This window comes from Arachis duranensis, chromosome 5 (genome assembly GCF_000817695.3).
Source record: "Arachis duranensis cultivar V14167 chromosome 5, aradu.V14167.gnm2.J7QH, whole genome shotgun sequence".
In the NCBI taxonomy this organism is placed as follows: Eukaryota; Viridiplantae; Streptophyta; class Magnoliopsida; order Fabales; family Fabaceae; genus Arachis; species Arachis duranensis.
This window is the reverse complement of record NC_029776.3, coordinates 79,602,140-79,619,462: the sequence shown is the minus strand read 5'-3', so window position 1 is coordinate 79,619,462 and position 17,323 is coordinate 79,602,140. Positions and strand designations below refer to the sequence as shown.

Sequence of the window (17,323 nt, the reverse complement as noted above, 5' to 3'; positions counted from 1 at the left end):
ATTCCGTCCGTCACCATAAAGTGGCATTTTTCCCAATTCAAGACCAGATTGGTTTCTTGATATCTTTTTAATACCAAGGAAAGATGATTTAGGCAATTAGGAAAGGAATCTCTAAATACTGAAAAGTCATCCATGAAGACTTCAATGAACTTCTCTATCATATCCGAGAAGATAGAAAGCATGCAGCGTTGAAAGGTTGCAGGTGCATTTCATAGCCCAAATGGCATGCGCCTGTAGGCAAACACCCCATATGGGCAAGTAAATGATGTTTTCTCCTGGTCTCTTGGATCAACCACTATTTGGTTATATCGTGAATAACCATCTAGAAAACAATAATATGCGTGTCCTGCAAGTCTTTCCAGCATCTGGTCCATGAAGGAAAGTGGGAAGTGATCTTTTCTTGTGGCTTCATTGAGTTTTCTGTAATGAATACACATCCTCTATCCTATGACAGTTCTTGTAGGGATTAGATCATTCCTTTCATTGGGTACCACAGTGATTCCTCCTTTTTTGGGGACCACTTGGACGGGGTTGACCCATGGGCTATCCGAAATTGGGTAGATTACTCCTCCCTGCCACAGCTTCATGACTTCCTTCTGTACCACTTCCTTCATAACTAGATTCAGCCACCTTTGGGGTTGAATAAAAGGTTTGGCATCATCTTCCAATAGTATCTTATGCATCCATATGGCCAAACTGATTCCCTTCAAGTCAGCAAGTGTCCATCCAATGGCATCCTTATGCTTTTGTAAGACTTGAAGTAATTCCTCCTCTTGTTCTTGGCTGAGGGCTGAATTTATGATTACTGGATAGCTTTCATTCTCTCCTAAATATGCATACTTGAGAGTGGGTGGCAGTGCCTTTAGTTCAAGTTTGGGTGCTTCTTTTCTTTCATCATTTTCCTCTAGTGTGCCTTGAACATGAATTTCAGTTGTTGCAGCCACTTCGCTTGATGCTGATTCCTCTTCTTCTGTTAACCCCTCAAGTTTTTCTTCTTCAAGAGTCTCTTGCACTACAGCATCTACTGAGTCCAACCTCATACATTCTCCCAATGAGTCTTGTGGGTAACTCATGACCTTGAACACATTGAATATCATTTTCTCCTCACGTAGTCTAAGGACAAGTTCACCATTTTGGACATCAATGATGGCTCCGGCAGTGGCTAAGAATGCCCTTCCTAAGATGATAGAGGTCTTGGCTCCTTCCTCCATATCCAACACTACAAAGTCTGTTGGAAAGATAAAGTCTCCTACCTTCACCAACAAGTCTTCTACTATTCCGTGAGAAAACTTGAATGATCGGTCTACCAGTTGCAGGGCTATTCTTGTTGGCTTGGCCTCCTCAATCCTCATTTTCCTCATCATTGCTAAAGACATCAGATTTATGCTAGCTCCTAAATCACATAAAGCCTTTTCCACAGTGATTTCCCCTATGATACAAGGAATTTGGAAGCTCCCAGGATCCTTCAATTTCTGGGGCAATTTGTGCTGGATGATGGCACTGCATTCTTCGGTTAGTACCACAGTCTCGTTGTTCTTCTAGCTTCTCTTCTTGGTCATCAACTCCTTCAAGAACTTGGCATAGAGCGGCATTTGCTCTATTGCTTCAGCAAAGGGTATGTTAATCTGTAGTTTCTTGAAGATTTCCAAGAATCTTGAAAATTAGCTGTCCTCTCCCTTCTTCTTCAATTGCTGAGGGTATGGGGCTTTTGGAAATTATGGCTTCCGCACTTCTCCCTTGTGATGTGAATTGGGAGTGCAAAATTAAACTTCATCTTGTCCATTTTCTTTTTCATCCGAGTTCTTCTCTTGCGATTTCTTGTGGATCTCCTTCAATTCCTTCCTATTTCTGAGGGTGATAGCCTGACAATCCTCCCTTGGAGTCGAATTAGTATTGCTGTGAATGTTATAGCCAGGGGCTTGCTTGAATAAGTAGCCAATTTATGTTTCGAGTTTCTTGATGGCAGCATCTTGATTCTGCATATTGGATCGCACTTCTTCCCGAAATGCTTTACTTTCTTAAACTTCCTTACATATGCCTTCAAGTAGGGTCTCAATTCTGGAGAGTCTATCTTCAGTTGGTGATAGTGGGTTGAGGTTAGGGGGTTGAGAGTGGTTATGTTGGTTTTGATATGGAGGTTGAGAAGGGTAATTAGGTGGGTGTTGATATGATCTTTGTGAGGGATGTTGGTGAGTTGCATTGTTGTTGGGATTGTGGTTGTGGTGTCTCTGGTCTTGACCTTGGTCTTGTTGATTTCCCCACCCAAAATTAGGGTGGTTTCTCTAAGCAGAATTATAAGTTTTGGAGTATGGATAATGGGTCTGCCTAGGTGAGTTCCCAATATAGTTGGCTTGTTCCCAGTCACCTTCTTCTCTTGTATTCACTCTTTCTTGAGCTGGTGATAAAGTGATGACTGCTGCAACTTGGTTTTCTTCCATCTTCTTGGTAAGATCAGCTAACTGCTTGGTGATCATCTTATTTTGAGCTAGCAGTGCATCCATATGGTTCAGCTCCATCACTCCTCGAGTGTTGCTCTTTTCAGAAGCATAGAAGTAGTCATTCTCATCTATAGTCTCAATGACATCTATGGCTTCTTCAATGGTCTTCTTCTTGTTTAAAGATCCCCCTGATGAATGGTTTACCGCCTTCTTTGATTTGTAGGAAAGACCTTCATAGAAAATGTGTAGTTGAACCCATTCATTGAACATGTCTGGTGGGCATCTTCTTGTTAAGTCCTTAAACCTCTCCCAAGCCTCATAGAGAGTTTCACCATCTTGTTGCCTAAATGTTTGTACCTCAGCTCTCAACCTGTTGATTCTTTGAGGAGGGTAGAATCTCGCCAAAAATTTGTTCACCACATTTTCCCAATTTGTTAAACTCTCCTTCGGGAAGGATTCCAGCCATTTAGATGCTTTGTCCCTGAGTGAGAAAGGGAACAAAAGTAGTCTATAGACATTCAGATGAACACCATTAGACTTCACAGTGTCACATATTCTTAGGAAGGTGGTTAGATGTTGATTACGGTCTTCTTGCGCGCTTCCTCCGAATGAACAGTTGTTCTGAACAAGGGTGATGAGCTGGGGTTTTAATTCAAAGTTATTGGCATGTATAGTTGGCTTTTGGATACTACTTCCATAATTTCCTGGGTTTGGATTGATGTATGACCCTAGAACTCTTCTCTCTTGCCCAGCAGGATTCACATGGCCTTCTCTAGCATGGTTGTGAGCTTCTCCTTCATGGTTGTTCTCCAGGTTCTCCTACATGTTTGTTTCAAATTACTCTTCCTCTTCCTCAGCACCAACAACTCTTTTCCCTCTTGCTTCCGTCCTTAATCTAAGGAAGGTCCTCTCAGGTTCAGAATCAAAGGAAGTTGAAGCTCCACTTCTTCTCCCTATCATACAACTCACAAGTCCCACAGCAAGAAATAAAATGAAGAGATTATTCTCGTTATAGTGGCTGTTAGTATGAGTGGTGCAAATTATCAAACAGTTAGTGGGTTAGTGAACAAAAATTGTAAATAACAACAAAGAGAAATAAAACAAAGAGGGGAGAGGGGGTGAAGGAGGAAAGTAACTAAAACTGAAGGTAAATGACTAGGTAAAATAAACAAGCAAAAGAAAAATGCTCAATCTAGTGATCTTCCAACTTAATCATTGTCGATACAAAATCAATCCCTGGCAACAGCGCCATAAACTTGATGCACGGAAACTTGTCTCTCAACAAATTTCCCTTCGAGAAGTATACCGAATTGTCGTAAAGTAAAAACTCACAATAGAGTGAGGTCGAATCTCACAGGGATTGATTGGTCAAGCAACTTTAGTTGGAAAAATGTGCTAGTTGAGCTAAACAGAAATTGAGTTGAGAATTATAGAAAATTAAATGACGGGAAAGTAAATTGTAGAAAGTAAATTGAAAAATCTTAAATAGGGATTTGGGGAGATGAGCATAAAGACAAATGGCAGAAAGTAAAGAGAATGGGTAAGATCAGAAATGGGAGATTCATTGGGCTTAGGAGATGTTGCATTCTCCGGATCAAGTTCATTCTCATCTCTTCCTCAATCAATGCATTCATTGATCTCCTTGTCAATATTAAGGGATTGGATCCTAATTCCTTGGCAACCCAATCTCTCTAAGCTTGAACAATTGCCCAATTCCTTGATTTAATTGCTCATGGGAAGAGATGGAGTATGGTCACTGATTATACCACATGTATTTCCAAATCAAAGTGTTAGGAGGATTACATGTCACTATATCCGTCCAAACCCCAATTTGGTCCAACATGAGAAAGTATTTCTAGCATGATCTCCTCATCCCTTTTCCAAAGCTCAGAGAAGATCCAATTATGGAGAGTTTCTTTTCCAAGATAACTAACCAATTGAACTAAGATCAAAAGCTTTCTAGTAAATCAAGAGAAAAGAAAGAGGAAGAAGAACGAAAACTATAATTGATCCATCAAATTACAACAGAGCTCCCTAACCCAATGAAAGAGGGTTTTGTTGTTCATAGCTCTGGAAATGGAAGATGGTAGAGAAGAATACATTCTAAAGTAACTAGAAAGTGCAGAAAAGTAAATATACAAGGTGTAGATCTCCAAATTGCCTAGCCTCCTTCTAGTTCAAAACTACTCCTATATATACTACTTTTATTGATCTTCTAGTCAGTTCTTCAAGTCTTGGATATGGGCCTTTGATCTTGAGTTGAAGCAGTTACAATCTTCAGTGGGCTCAGCTTTGCTTGCAGAAAAAGTGTGAGTTAGGCATGGGTGGACGTTAGTTAGGACGTTAGTGGCGTTAACGTTAAGTGAAAATGTGGGTTCAAGAACGTTAGTGACGATTACCTTTTTCACTAACGTTCCAAACCAAAATGATTCACGTTAACTTCAACGTTAGTGGCACTAACGTTGCCTCTTGGTCCTTCACAAATGTTATTGGCATTCACCTTTTCCAATAACGTTGCTCTTTGCCTCTTTTTCCCACGTTAGTGATCCACGTTAGTATAACTAACGTGACCCTTAACGTGGGCATGCTTAAACTTCAAGAGCATTAGTGACACTTACCTTTGTCACTAACGCTCCAAACGCCCCTCCTTCCCACGTTAGTGCCTCACGTTAATTGTATTAACGTGACCATTAACGTGGTGGTGATTGCCATCTCCAATGTTAGTGACAAAGGTGAGTGTCACTAATGTTGGCCTATCATGCTTAGCTCCACGTTACTCTTCGCGTCAGTGGTCTTAACGTGACCACTAACGTGGGCACTATTGGCTGAGTCCAACGTTAGTGACAAAGGTGAGTGTCACTAACGTTGGCATTTGCTTTCTCCTCCTACGTTAGAGTTCACGTTAATTGGATTAATGTGACTCTTAACGTGGCTAATTGTGCCCTTTTTGGAACGTTAGTGGCATTCACTTTTACCACTAACATTGGAGCTCCTCTTTTCCTCCACGTTAGCTATCACGTTAATGTAATTAACGTGGCACTTAACGTGGGCTATGATGGCTTCGAAGGCGTTATTGGCGATCACTTTTTCCATTAACGCTACAAGCTTGTCCCCATTCCACGTTAGTGGTCACGTTAATTAGATTAACGTGGCTGCTAACGTGGCTCCTTCTTGCTTCCTTTGTCCTGAAATCAAGCAATTAAAGTGCATCAAAGCTCTGTTCCAAGTCATGAGATTATGCATCATCCAATTTATCATTCAATTCCTGCCTAATTCTCATGAAATCATGTAAAGTTCACAATGTTTGCTTGCATCAAGGTGTAAGTGTATTTTTATCCAAAACTTGTTTATTTACTAAGAAAATGCATGAAACTACCCTAAAACAGTAAAGAAAAGGTAAGTGAAACTGGCCAAGATGCCCTGGCATCAATCATCTATCGGTTCTCACTCGTGCTGGAATAGGATCCATTGATCCTTTTGTACACTGTCACTACGCCCAACATTTGTGAGCTTGAAGCTCGTCACAGTCAACCCCTTCCCAGATCCTACTCGGAATACCACAAAAAAGGTTTATACTTTCCAGATCTCAAGAGTGCTGCTAATTGATTCTAGCTTATACCACGAAGAGTCTGGTTTCACAGATTTGAACACTTTATTGTCAGAAGAGGCAATCAAACTCGTGAACTAGGTACCCAAGAGATACACACTCAATCTAAGGTAGAACAGAAGTAGTTGTCAGGCACGCGTTCATAAGTTGAGAATGGTGATAAGTGTCACGGATCATCACATTCATCATGTTGAAATGCAAATGAATATCTTAGAATAGCAACAAGCGTGATTTAATAGAAAACAAAAATAATTGCATTAATCTATCGAGACACAGCAGAGCTCTTCACCCCCAACCATGGAGTTTAGAGACTCATGCCATAGAAGATACACATTTAGATGTAAAATGTCGTGAGGTCCAAAATAAATCTCTAAAAGTAGTTTTTATACTAAACTAGTAACCTAGGCTTACAGAAAATGAGTAAACTAAGAAAGATGGTGCAGAAATCCACTTCTGGGGCCCACTTGGTGTGTGTTTGGGCTGAGAATTGAAGCTTTCATGTGCATAGGCTATTCTTGGAGTTAAACGCTAGTTTTAGTGCCAGTTTGGGCGTTTAACTCCAACTTTTATGCCAGTTCTGGCATTTAACACCAGAAAAGGGTAAAAAGCTGGCGTTTAAATGCCAGTTTGTGCTATCAAATCTCGGGCAAAGTATAGACTATTATACATTTCTTGAAAGCCCAAGATGTCTACTTTCCAACGCAATTAAGAGCGCGCCAATTGGGCTTCTGTAGCTCCAGAAAATCCATTTCGCGTGCAGGAGGGTCAGAATCCAACAGCATCTGCAGTCCTTTTTCAGCCTCTGAATCAGATTTTTGCTCAGGTCCCTCAATTTCAGCCAGAAAATACCTGAAATCACAGAAAAACACACAAACTCATAGTAAAGTCCTGAAATTTGATTTTTGCATAAAAACTAATAAAAATATACTAAAAAGTAACTAAAGCACACTAAAAACTTCATAAAGATACCACCAAAAAGCGTATAAAATATCCGCTCATCACTCGCCGCCCGGTTGGAAAAATGATGATTAACAAGAAGACGAGTGCAAAAGTAAGGTTTGGGACCCCGGAATTCATTCCAAAAGTCAACACTCTTGGGGATTCCTGGAAGAGTTCAAGCATAAGCCGCCATGACAAGGAGCTCACCAAATGTCTAACTTAAGGACAGTAAATAAAAGTGCTAGGTGGGAGACAACCCACCATGGTATGATCGCTCCTTTTCATTTTTTATCCTTAGTTTTATTTTGTTTTATTTTTATTAGTGTTCATTGATTTATACATTCTGCATCATCAACTGCATTCTGCATAAAAAAAAGACAAGAAAAGCGCATTCGACACGCACGCGTCATATGTGAATGCACAATATATTGGATTGCATAGAAAGTTCTGCGGGAGGGATGCTATAACCGTGCTTTACGCACAAGCAGGTTCACATGCACGCATGACGACCACGCGTACGCGTCCAGGACGCACACGCGTGACAATGGAAATCGGCGTAAATGCGTACTTGAACAGAAAGTTGTGGTGGTCTAGCACTGGAACTGTGCTAGAGGCACACAACCATCCATGCGTACGCGTCCTTGACGCGTATGCGTCGATTTTATTTCATGGTCACTCACGCATACGCGTGCGCTACGCGCGCGTGTCGCGTGCGCCGCCCAACCTAATCAGCGCCTGATTTCACATCATCCACCCCCTCCAATCCTAATTCTTTTCAATCCTAATTATTTCTTCTTTCCTCAATTATTTCTTCTTCCTTATTCTTTCTTCATATCTATTACTTTCTTCTTCCTTTTTTCAACTTCTACATCAGGTTTCTTTTCTTCCTCCCCTCCATTCTTTCTTTCATTCATCTTTTAATTACTGCATTTAATTATTTTTCTTTCTTCTAAATTTTCTTTTAGCTTAATTATTTATGGTTTCTTCTTCTTTCTTTTTCATTTTCAATCATTTTTATGTTGGTGTTGGAGCTTTATTTGGGTTCTACCTTATTGTAATTGAGCTTGTGAATATTATGTGGAGTGATTTGACAATTGATATTTTAATTTGGCTCTCATATACATTTGGATTATATTATTTTCATTCCTACTTTAACTTGCTCACCAAGTGTTTGTGAAAAAGCCTATGGCATCTTGAACTCTATTTTGTTTTACTCCTCTTTTACTTGAAATGCCTCTTTTTCAAAACACTTGCATTCCATATGTAATTGGGATTATCATTCACAATTGTCATCATCACAAATGCTCTTTTATTGGCACACTTATTACTTGATGCTTGAGTTATGCTTCTCATGCCTTCGCTTGCATGCTTTTAAACCTCTTGCATCTAGTTGCTCTAATATGCCTTCATTGACTTCAATTGATATCCTATTTGCATGTAGTCACGACCATGTATTTAAGACATTACCCTTTACCTTGGCAGTGATTATCACTTGAACCTTCCTCCTCCCAGTTCTAGCTATTTGAATTACATGTCCCTTTTCTTTCTCCCTTTTTCAGGATGGCCACCAAGAGGGAGAAGGAAAAGCTTCTAAATGGGGAGACAAACAAGTCCATATGCGCATTCTTTGGAGTAAGCACATCAGTTGTAGCTCACAATCCGTCCACTTGCACATCTCAGCATGCACCGAGGACGGTGCAATCTTTAAGTGTGGGGAGGTCGATACCGATCTCCGTGGGTTAGTTAGTCTTAATACCAATATTTAATTTTCTTTGTTAAATTAGTTGTTGCATTTGCATGTTTGATTGCATATTTTACCAACTACTTGGTTGAAGTAATATTTTCTTTTTCAAGAAAATTTTTAGAGCATTTCACTAATTTGAATTAAAAAATTTTTGTTGAACTTGTTTGAAGAAATATTATTTTGGAACATGGTTTAGAGCTCGAACACACAAAACCAGTGAGATTTTGAGCCTATTTGATTGGTTGCATTTTAATAACCAATATATTTTATTTTTGTATGTGTTGTTCTCTCTATAATTGTGATCTTTGTCTTGCTTAATTCTATATTTCCATTGTTTGATGTATGCATACACTTATATGATTGAGGCCTTGTTTCACTTAGCTTACATACCCATATGACCTTACCCTTTTATTATCCGTTGCAAACCAAAGTTGAGCCTATTTTACCCCTTTGTTTTTTACTTTAGCACATCACTAACTCTAAGCGAAAAATAATAATGTCCTTAACTTGAATCCTTGGTTAGCTTAGACCAGTGGGAGTGTTACTAATTAAAGTGTGGGGAAGTTGGGTTTGGAAATATTTAGTTTGAGAATTGGGTGTTGTGTAGTCTTGAGAGAATATGAACAAGAATGTTAAGCACATGTTTATGCATACAATACTTTAATTATATGCATTAAGAAAAACAAAAGAAAAGAAAAGAGAAATAGAAAAAAAATGAGAAAAAGAAAAAAAAGTAAATAATAAAAAAGGGGACAAAATGCCCCAAGTTAAGTAATAATATCGATGCATGTGAGTTGTACTTAAATATCCTCAAGGATATTTGCACTCACAAAGACAAGCTTGGCAACCTAAACAAAAAGCCGGTAGATGATTCTATCTCCTCTTAACTTCCTAAAAAATGCAATGATCCCGGCCCAGGTTTGGGCGGCGTGTGTGAGCATCATGCCACTCCCCATCTATGAAAGACTAAACTTATCTCCCCTAAAGAGGTCCGGGGCGAGGTTTGTATTAGCCGACAAGAGTATTGTGTCAGTTGTGGGAATTGCAGAGAATGTTATAGTCAATATTCAAGGATTGCTCTTTCCAGCTGATTTTCACATTTTGGAGACCCCTCCTATTGACTCAACCAAGCCATCATCAATACTCCTTGGAAGACCATTCTTGAAGACTGCCCATTTCAAGTTAGACGCACACTCGGGAGTCTATTCTTTTGAAGCGGATGGCAAGTTAGTCAAGTTCACTTTGGAGGACTCCAACAAATCCATCCTTGAGGCTTACTCTACTTTTGGGTGCGATATAGTTGAAGACAAAGTGAGTGAAGATGGTGCCAGGAAAAGAGGATAGTGCCAAGGAGTCAAATTCAAAGGATCATGCTCAACCAAAGCAAGCCAAGGAGTTTGAGATTTTCCTACTTGGGGAAATTTCTATGTGATCAAGAAAGCCATGCAAGTCCAACTTAGGACTCTAAACCAAAGTGTTTGGTGGGAGACACCCGACTATGGTGACATTTTCCAATTCTATCTCTTGTTAATAGCTTTTTGAACTATTTGTTTTCTTGTGATATGATGCTTAGTGATGCACCACTATTTCGTGGTATATCTTGTGCTTAATTGAGTGGATTTTATCCACTAATCTCACACTTCTTCATAGAATCCACATGCTTTACACTTTCCTTCCTGATTTTGTGCTATGAGTGAAAACATGCTTCATTGGCCTTTAATTCACTATTTTTATTCCTCTCTTATTACCATTCGATGCCGTGATATGTGTGTTAAGTGTTTTCAGGTTTTATAGGGTAGAAATGGCTTATAGGATAGAAAGGAAGCATGCAAAAGTGGAAGGAATACAAGAAGCTGAAGGAACTGCAAAGCTGTCAGCCCTGACCTCTCCACAATCAATCGATCATAACTTGAGCTACAGAGGTTCAAATGAGGTGGTTCCTATTACGTTGGAAAGCTAACATTTAGGGCTTTGCAACGATATAATTTGCCATAGTTTCCTTGCGGTTAGGCGACGCACACGCATGAAGCACGTGTACACGTGGATTGTGCGGCAGACAAGCGATGCGTACGCGTGGACGACGCGTACGCGTGATGGAGCCACATGCTGTACATATAAGAAATCGCTGGGGACGATTTCTGGGCTGTTTTTGACCCAGTTTTCGGCCCAAAAAACATAGATTAGAGGATGCAGAGTGGAGGAATCAAGGACAACTTCACATTCACATAATTTTAGGTTTTAGATGTAGTTTCTAGAGAGGGAGGCTCTCTCCTCTCTCTAGGATTTAGGATTCCTAGTTCTACGTTTTGGATTGGATAATTAAAGAGAGTTACTACCTCTGTAGAGTCTTTATTATTCTAGTTTGTTTCCTTATTCCCTTACTCTTTTGATTTACATTTGTCTTATTCACGGATTACATATGAATATTTTTTATTTTGGGATTAATTAATGCAATGATACTTTTCCATTTAATTTCATTATTTCTGGATTATTTTCAATTGAGTTTTATTATCATGTCTTCTTCCTACTCCCTTCACATGAAAGCAAAAATGGCATCCATGCCAATGGAGTAGGCTACCAACTTGGTTTTGGAGTTGATTAATTGGAGACCCTTGAGTTGGAAAGACTCAAGAGTTTAATTGGTAATTGGAAGTTGTTGGCCTGCTCTCTAATTACTAACGCTAGTCCTTCCCAAGGGAGAGGATTAGGACTTGTGAATAGAAGTTAGCTTAACTACTTGACTTTCCTTCATTCGTTGAGGGTTAACTAAGTGGAAACAACAACCTATTACTATTGATCTTGGGAAATCCAACAAGGATAGAACTTTCGATTAATTTTCTCCTAGCCAAGAGCTTTTCTAGTTATTAGTTTACTTCTTTTGCAATTTACTTTTCTTGTTCCTTAATCCAAAACCCCAAAAGATACCTTTTTCATAACCAATAATAAGAACACTTCCCTGCAATTCCTTTAGAGATGACCCGAGGTTTAAATACTTCGGTTATCAATTTTATTAGGGGTTTGTTACTTGTGACAAACAATCTTTTGTATGAAAGGATTCTTTCAACGAGCTTTTATTTGTGAAATTCTGGACCACGCAAAAATCCGTTCGTCACTTAATTTAGATTTGATGATTTTTGAGTTGTATAAGTTAAAATTGCTTGTGGACTATAATTTTGTGCTTGTTTGAATGATATGGGGTTGGTATGTTGTTATGCTAAGGATAGGAACCTTAGTTTTGAAGAGAAAAGAAATTTCTGAAACAGGACATCTGTGCATACGCACCAAGCTGTGCGTGCGCACAAAACTGTGTTTTTACCATCTATGCGGACGCACAAGCCTGTGCGTCCACACACACCTTGACATCGCCTCTGGTCGCGGCGCCAGCACAGCCTGTGCGTGCACGCTGCCCCGCTTTTCTCTGATCTATGCGTTCGTACAGCTGCGTGCGTGCGCACACGTTCCCTTTCTTGCTTCATCTGTGAGGCCGCACAGACGTGTGCGTCCACACAGCAATTGTAAGCCCATCTGGTGGGAGCGAGGGAATAGCTTGTGCATGTGAACAACCTCCCCCATCCTTATCTTCTGTGCGTGTGCACGGACCTGTGTGCGCACACACACCTTCTTTCGTCCAGATATATAAAAAAAAGAAAAAAGAGAGAGTCCATTTGTGCGCGTGCACTATGTTGTACGCGCGCACTCTGTTGTGTGCCCGCACACTTCTATTCACCCTCTCTGGGCACTGCATTCTGTAGAACCTATGCACAATTACTCAAGAGGGGGGGTGAATTGAGTATTGCAACAACAATGAATCTTTTTACGAAAGTTAAAGACAATATACAAAAGTGTTATTGTACTAGTATTTTTCCAAGAGCTTAACTCAATTGCTAAGCATTTATAAGGAGCTTTTACTTTCCAATAGACACCAACTCAAATAAATTGATCAAGCTTTTCACCAATCGGACTTAAGCCACTCCTTAAGTACTTACGAAGCTACTTTTCGATCACAATTTATTTGCTCAAAGGTAAAAGACAATAATATTGAAGAGATGAGTTTGGAGAGATGCAAACGCTATTTAGAGTGGTTCGGCACAATCCTTGTCCTACGTCCACTTTCTTTCTCAATCGCAATTGAGAAGTTCCACTATTGCCAAGCTTCAAGGTGCTCGCGCAAAACCTTTTACAATCCGAGTCCTTAGTTTCTAACACCTCACGGTATATGATCACCACTCGTATACTAACCCACTCCACTTAGAGATACCTTCTCTAAAATTTGCCTTGAGTACTTAGTATACCTCTTTGGTATCCTCACCAACTATAGTGTTTATAACTCTTGACTCAACCTTGGAGATCACACTCCAAATTACAAAGTGTACAAGAAAACAATTCTCAAAGAATTATTGAGATGAAATGAGTACTCTCTAGAAGAGTGTATGATTACAAGTTTAGCACTACTGAACCAATTGATATTGCTCTCTCAAATAGTGTATTATAAAAAATGTGTAGAATGAAAGAATATGAACAAGATAGTTTCCAAATACTCAAGTTTGTGAAATAAGGCTTCAATCCATCTATTTATAGATTCCCCAAACCTTAGAAACGTTGGGGAATTAATGGGATGGAGCCTTTTTTGTCAAAACTAGCCGTTTTTTTATGTTTTTGAATTATTTGCATCAATGTATAACACTTTGCATCGATGCAAATGTGTCTTTGATGCTGAAATTTGAATTTTCAGCTAGGTTGCATCGATGCAAACTTCTTTGCATCGATGCAACAAGTCGTTGCATGCTTTGCATCGATGCAAGATGAGTGTGCATCGATGTAAACCTTAAAGAATGGCTTAAAATCTCTTTAAAATACTTAGGATTGATCTCAAACTTGTTGGAGTCAATTCCTATGCTTTTGTACCTTTGAAAACAAGTTTTAAACCATTTGGCTAGCATCGAATTGCAAGATGTGCATCAAAACATTTTGTGAGTGTGTGTTGAGAGATTTAGCAATTGGTTCTTAACAAGAAGTTACCTAAGTCCTAAGACACTATACTTGTCTTCAAATGTTGTGGACTTGAGTTTCTTGTTGTTGTTGTGTTGCTTTTAACTCTTCATTCCTCAACGTTGAATGTTGGTTGATCTTTCAACATGCTTGTTCATTCAAGTTGTTTGTTGGTTTGTCTTTCATGTCGTTTGTTGGTTTGTCATTCATCAAAACCTACGAATACAAACTTCGCATACAAGCAACATGATTTACACATTTGCATGCTTTGTGCATTCGCACCCTTCTAACCTTTTGCTTTTGTGCGTCCGCACAGCCCCCTATGCATCCACACAAGTTGCGTTCTGGGCATTAATAAGGCAGCCTGCCCTGTTCAGAGGCAGCCCTCTCTTTTATTTTCTTTTCCATAGCTGCCATCTCCCTCTCTTCTTTGCCCAGTCCATCTCTTCTCTGCTGCCGGCTACTGCCGCCGTCAGCCCACCGCCAGCCAACCTATCTCTCTCTCTTTCTCTTACTTCTCTTCTCTTCTTTCTTTCTTTATTTCTCTCCTCTTTTCTCTATTCACCACAGGTGAGTTCTCTCCTCCGGTGTTCTTTCTGTCGAACCCAACCGCTGTGATTTTGTAGTGGCTATAAGAAGTGCCGTTGTTCCTCCCTACTTCTTGTTCTGTTCAACTTCTATACCTAAGGTTTTTGTTTTCCCTTTCTAGCTATGTTAATATTTTTACATTCACTTTCATTTCTTCTATGTTGTCTAGATTGAATTTGTTACTTTTTTTGTTGCTTGTTTGTATTGCAAAGTGTTGTTGCTTGATTATTGGGTTGGTTAGAATCAATTTTGAGCTTCATTGTGATGAACTTGCACATTGCATACCACACGTTTGATAAAATGCCTCAATGAACATCTTGTTTGATTCATATGACTTAGCCGTCATATGCTTTCAATTTTTCTTTTGTTAGGCATATCGTATGAATTGTGCAACTTCATTTGTGAATTTTGATGTTGATCATATTGTTTTATCAATACATTTCCTTGCTTGTTTGCTTTGAGTCCAACCACCCATATTTTCAAAGAATTGTGTTCTTTGTTCATGGGTAACTTTAGTTGTAAATGCGTTGTGTTGATAAAATCTGAGTTCTATTGTTCACCTTGGAATTTAAATTGAGTAAACACTTTATAAATGTTCAACCTTTGGTGATGTCTTGATCAAAACATCTTTTGGCTTTCAATTAAAGAGCTTTGTATTTGTGATTACCACTTGTTGAGGATGAACAATTGACTATTCTTTTTTGGTGCTTGATTGAAATTGCTTGCATTTCTATGTTTTATATTTGCAACTTGAGCACTTAGTTGTAAAGTTTTGAACTTTGAGTTGCCTTAAGAATGTGATTGCCATTGTATGCGGCCGGTGTGTGTGTTCCAACCGCATGCACCATTGGAATATACACATCGCCATTCTCACGAATCACCCTATCTTCAAGCTTCAAACTAAGAAATTAGTTTTCTTGACTTTATTAAGTGCTTCCTCATTGTTCAAAGATTGTTGTTGTCCTATGACCTTGATGTTTTCTGTTTTCTTTTTAGGATGCGAAAGAAGGGTAAGAAATCGGTCACTCTACCGGTTGTACAACCTACAACCCACGCATCAAGACCATATTTCATGGATCACCTGAGGTATAACCCGGACATCTTGATCAACCAGAGAGCCGAGTTTCAATATGACAAATTTGAGGAAAGATCAATTTATTGGGAACGGACGCTTAAGGTTTCGATCAAGTACAAAACGGTAATCCATGAGCGGATCGCCTCATTTCAATGGGAATTTTTAGAGCAAAACCCAATTGAAGTCAATGAAACAATGGTGCGGGAATTCTACGCCAACTACCAAAATTGGGAGGTGGAGTTGGTATTCCTCTGGGGGAAGAGGTTAGATGCTTCCAACCGAGCTCTCGAAGCTATTATGAAGATTTCCCACATTCCGCCCGAGAATGATGACTATTCAAGGATCAAGGCGAGTGTGTCCAAGGGGAGAATATCTTTGACTCCCATACTTGCGAGAATTAGCCATCCCGGTGCTTTATGGGAGTATAGCAAAGGGAGAAATTCTGTTCCCGCAACTATAGCTTACTCCAATTTGAATGCCGAAGCTCGTATATGGCATCAAATTGTGGCGGATTACATTATTCCCAGCACCCATGCTACCCATGTGAGATTTAAGACTGCGTTGCTACTTTGGGCTATTATGGAAGGAAAGAACATAGCCATTGTGCCTTTAGTACGCACATCAATATGGAAACTGATTCAGAAGAAAAACATCAACATTCATTTTCCATCGATGGTGATGCGTCTAGCAACAGCAACGGGGGTAGAGTGGCATCCGAGGGACTTCATGTTCAAGGTCCCTAGAGGCAACAAGTTCATTATGAGGGGAGATTTGGAGAGATCTACAACCATAACACCCTTTGAGAGGAAGACACCCACACCACCACCACCAAGTCTACCAACTTCGTCAACTGCTTTACCCTTCCTCCGACCTCTTCCAGAATTATTCAAAGACATCTTGCACGATATCCACCGCAAGGAGCATTTGGAGCACAAACATTTTGAGTGGATAGCGGCAAAACTAGAAGGAAGAGACCTCGGCCCACCACATCGAGCTTCTTCCAAGCTAGCTAGGGAGGAGCATGATGCAGTTGACCAACCCATTTCTGAGTCAACCAGCTGAAGGTGGCCCCTCTTCGTCCTCCCGGAGCGTAAGCATGCACGGAGGATTGATGATTCAAAGGGGGGTAAAATTTCTCTTTTCAAGGCACTTTGCAATGTTTCTTGTAGTACCTTTTCTTTATTTTAAGTAGTTTTATGTCCATTTCATCTTATTTGGTTGCTTGTAAATATTTCTTTATTGTTTATGGATATTTAGTAGTTAGTATTTGCATGTTGCATGATAGAATGAATAAGTTGGTGAAACATTAAGGAACTTCCATGAAATCTTTTTCTAGGGCGTACCATTGATTGAATTGAAGGAAATATTATGTTTGCCAACTTGCTTGTAGTAATTTGTTTGTAGAACATGTAAAAGAGCTCGAACAACATACCTTGTGAGTCTTGAGCTTTATTAGATGGTTGTATTTTTTCAACCATAATATTGTTCTTGTGTGTGATTGATAGGCAAAATTGTGATTCGTACTCTTTATTGTTGTATGGAATTAATTCCCCGATAATGGCTCCAAAAACTTGGTGCTCAATATCATGGTGTCTAAAATTTAATTCACAACTTCGCACAACTAACCAGCAAGTGCACTGGGTCATCCAAGTAATACCCTACGTGAGTAAGGGTCGATCCCACAGAGATTGTTGGTATGAAGCAAGCTATTGTCATCTTGTAAATCTCAGTCAGGCGGATAATAATTGGTTATGGGAAATATAAAGAGATACTTGCTTAAATAATAAAGGATAAAAATACTTATGTAAATTAATGGTGGGAATTTTAGATAAGCGTATGGAGATGCTTGTCCCTGTTGAATTTCTGCTTTCCTACTGCTTTCATCCAATCCTTCTTACTCCTTTCCATGGCAAGCTGTATGTAGGGCATCACCATTGTCAATG

At 39.5% G+C, this 17,323-nt stretch overlaps 1 non-coding gene across 1 annotated transcript; it reads left to right on the top strand.

Annotated features, from left to right (window-relative positions):
- Positions 1-2,706: 2,706 nt before the first annotated feature.
- On the top strand, positions 2,707-2,810 carry LOC127748132 (small nucleolar RNA R71). Its single transcript, XR_008010075.1, has one exon. It is a non-coding gene; the product is annotated as a small nucleolar RNA R71 (small nucleolar RNA).
- The last annotated feature ends 14,513 nt before the right edge of the window (positions 2,811-17,323 follow it).